This window comes from Asparagus officinalis, chromosome 9, assembly GCF_001876935.1.
Source record: "Asparagus officinalis chromosome 9, Aspof.V1, whole genome shotgun sequence".
Classification (NCBI taxonomy): Eukaryota; Viridiplantae; Streptophyta; class Magnoliopsida; order Asparagales; family Asparagaceae; genus Asparagus; species Asparagus officinalis.
In genome coordinates, this window is record NC_033802.1 from 23,390,165 (window position 1) to 23,394,487 (window position 4,323).

Consider the following 4,323-nt stretch of genomic DNA (forward strand, 5'->3'; position numbering starts at 1 on the left):
TAGGGGGAATGAATGAAATTTTGGGGGGAACGAATGGAACAAATGGAATTTGGGGGGCGGGGGGAACAAATGAATTTTTGGTGACGCAGATGAATAAAAAAGCGTCTCTAAAAATAGAACTTTTAAGTGACACAAAACAGGGACGTTGTAAAAAATAGATTTTTAGGGATACTAACCTAACATGTCATGATAAATGCACACTATTAGTGACGGCAACCCTAAAACATCGCTAAAAATATAAATTTTTACGGAAGAAAATAAAAAACATCATGAAATCCATACAATTTTAATGACGCTAAGTTAAAACGTCACAAATAATATACACTTTTAGTTATGCAAATTATAAACGTGGAGAAAAATATATGTTTTGTTGATGCTAACTAAAATCGTCAGGAAAAACATAATTTTTAGCGATGTATTTACCATGCGTCGGGAATAAGCGTTGGGAAAAGTGTAATTTGTTGTAGTACTTGTTCCCCTTAAAGTTTTGAAGAACGCGAGGCTTCTTTCGGTAGATTTTGAAGGGAAGTGACATAACACAGTTGTTGATGATGGTTAACCAATCAGTCAAATATTTCGAGGGGTAAGATTGAAGAGGGACTGCTCACTGCGTCGAATATCTGATCTTGAGTTTAGTGGCTTTTAGCCTGCACAAATAGAAATTTTGTAAGAGGACGAGGCTTAGTTCCCTCATTATATCTCCGACGATCAAGTCAGCTGGTAAACTTGAGTAGGGAATAAAGAACTATGAGAGTTCTTGTGTGTAGTGCAGTATGATTACAAGATATTCAAGATCAGAATCCAAAATGTCCCAAAGTCTAGAATCCTTCCAAAAGGAAGAATAGTACTTCTATTTATAGTTGTGATGGAAGGGTAAAATGGACAATTCAGTCGAGCACAGGAAGGAGGTGAAGAAGTATGGGCTGGCGCCTGCGTCAGCACCTACTTTACACATGTCGGTCAGTGAGTGGAGGATAGATCACCTCAGCATTAAATGTAAAGCGATATGAGGCATGACGGTGCTGACGTGGTCCGATGAGTCAAGAAGACTTTCAGGACTAGAGGTATGATGCGCATGCCATGCATTAAATGCGACATCGATATTGAAATTATCCTAGAGGAGGGTGAATAGGGTATATGCTAATCTAATCTGATATTAATACCAAATTAAAACTTATTAACAATACCCTAGAAAATTATGATATACAACAAATTATATGTAAGGATATATAATTAAAACAAGGATGATATAAACATGAGATAATGGCGATATAGAAAGTAATAAGCAATGAGCAAAAATAATACGCCAAGGTAAACTCAAACATATAATATAATCACATAGTTCGGTCACCCTCGACCTACATCTCTGCTCCTCACTCACAAGGAGAATCTCCACTATCACAATCGGTTTTTAACATTCACCGAAAATGTTTACAACTCACACAATCGCTTTTCTAGCTCACCAAAAATTTTTACAACTCACAAAATTATAATCACACAATACACCCTCTAAGTGTTAGTCTAGCCCATGTCAACTTTCTCAAGTGCTTGGATTTACCACCTCTCCCTAGGCTTCACTACCAACACCACTCCTCTTGAAATTGACCCCGTCTCTCACCACACACTTCTCTCGGTGTCCTTGTGTATTATAATATGATCTTAACAAATAAGCATGAAGCATGAATAAAGGATTTGTTCTCTAATACAAGATGAGAACTAAGTGTATGCTCACTCAATCACACCCACAACCCAAATTATATAATATGTGAAAATAGTTAAGCTCAATGGTTATGTGTGAAATAATAAATAAAATAAAACTAAACTTAAATCAATCTAGCACAAGTATGTATGTATATATATATATATATATATATATATATATATATATATATGAATCAAAATATGAATATTCTAGAAGATAAGTTTAGAAAAACTTCTCTAAGAATCAATAGCGATGAAGATGAGAAATTGAAGCTCAAACGGTAGATGAAAAGATCTCCTCCTCTTGTGAAACTCTCTTCACATATACACTTATTAAACAAACTTAAAACACCCTTAAACACTTGTAAAAACGTATTTAAAACTTTTTTTAGATATACTCAGAAGTTAGAGGGTAAGGAGTATATATAGGAGCCCCAAGGAACTAGTAAAAACCACTAAAAATATTAAAAACAACAAAATCTGAAAAATAGTCTTTACTGAGCAACGGTCATATTATGAGTCGCCTTATGACAGGCATGTGTCGACTTATACTGTAATGAGTCGACTGATTATGTAATGAGTCGACTCAGCAGACAAAAATCACTAACTGCACAACACTTCATGAGTCGACTCATAACATGCACACAGCCTAATATGAATAGTAAAAGACAACTTTAAACCCTCTTTAAAAATATCAAATAAATTCTAAAAAATATAAAACTTTAAAAAATATTTATAAACATAAAAATGAACATGTTACAAAAAGAATTTTTCAAATTGCACTTCTCAATTGTGAAAACTTGTTATTTTTCAAAATAGTCCAAAATACGAAAACTCAACACACTTGAAAGTTCTCAAACAAACTTGTATATTCATTTTGAATGGATTAATGGACTTAGGAAAATATATAAAATAGTGTAAACAAGTTTTTAATCCATAAACATATTATTTTCCAAAAATAAAAGTGATAAATATGAAGCGTGTATGTATGTATATAAATATAACTAATAGTTTCATATTTATTTAAATTTAAAAGTTATAAAACCAAAACATGTATGTGTGTGATAAATAAGCTTTAAGTATCAACACATAAAGTATAAACACCTAAACTAATATACCCAAGCTTGAAGATCCCTTCGTGACACTCAATCTTAGGCAATCCTCCTCTATGTAGTATGGATGAAGTAATAGTGAGTCTTGTACTTGAATGCATCGTGCTCCATTCCAAATTCCTTCCATTCTCCAATGAATATGATCGTGTAGGCACAATCTAATCAACCTCCAACGGAGGATCCTTGTATAGAATACCTAACAAGTAACTATAAATACTCAACAAACATTGTTAGGAATTGTTTGCTAATCATCAAAACTAGATTAGATAGTAGGCTCATAAACATGAGACCTAACAGACGTGCTGTCAGTGGGAGAGGCCCGAGGCTAAAGTCTTCCTATAGCTTTGCCAAGAAATAACGTCTTTTGTTTCATCATAAGGAGATGTCGAATAACTGGTCGAGTGGGCTCGTTATGAGTCATCTTCAACAAGATGATCGACAAGTAGCACCTTTCGTGTCGACATAAGAAGATATCGACTCGACGGGTCGGCTACGTTAGGATCCTTGGCTGTTTGACAATCAATTTAGATTGAGTGATGCATGGAGAGAGACACCTATCTGTAGCTGGCAAAGGGCCGTACTTTGGCGACTAAAAACACCATAACAGTTAGCCCATTTCCCTTGGAACCGGCTTGGGCCGGGTCCGAGTGAAATGAAAGAAGCTTTGGATGGATGTTGATGTGCATTAAATGAGGGAACTTAAAAGTCATGTCATATTTAGGTGGCTGACGTCACTGCACATTCTCTTTTGACTGCTACAGCTCTAATTTTCATAGTTGATTGAGGGCTATTTGAGGAGAGTGGGTTATGCCTCGATCCTCAATGTGTCACTTCAGATTCTAAGAATTAATCTCAGCTATTGGCCAGAGTTTGATGGTTAACCAAACAGTCAAATACAACTACTTTTTCGTTTAGCTTCTGGACGTCCTTTAACATTGGAGGTTCAGGCATCTGCTCTATAGCGATTATTTTTTTAGGATTGATCCGAATGCCCCATTGGGTAATCATAAACCCAAGGAATTTGATTGAGTGCACACCGAAGGCACATTTGACTGAGTTTAGCCTCATGTGGAAGTGTTAGAGGATGGAGAAAATTTCTTCAAGATCTAATACCTGAGAACCTGCTTTCTTTGATTTCACAAGAATGTCATCCATGTATGCCTCCACATTACGGCCAATATGATATTTGAATATCTTATTGACCAGGCTCTAATAAGTGACCCCTGTATTCTTAAGACCGAAGGGCATCACCTTATAGCATAGGTCCCTTGGTTTGTAATAAATGACGTCTTCTCTTGATCATGCTCTACTATCATGATCTGGTTGTATCCAGAGAAGACATCCATAAAGTTAAGTAGTGCATGGCCCACACTCTCATCAACTAGCTGGTCGATCTTTGGAAGGGAGTAGCTATGCTTTGGGCAAGCTTTGTTTAGGTCTGTGAAGTCCACTAACATTCTCCACTTGCCAAGGAACTTCTTGACCAGCACCATATTGGATACCCACTTTG

At 35.9% G+C, this 4,323-nt stretch overlaps 1 pseudogene; it reads right to left on the reverse strand.

Moving 5' to 3' along the window:
• The window catches only part of LOC109823300, a 9,854-nt pseudogene extending 5,886 nt beyond the window's left edge, over positions 1-3,968 (reverse strand).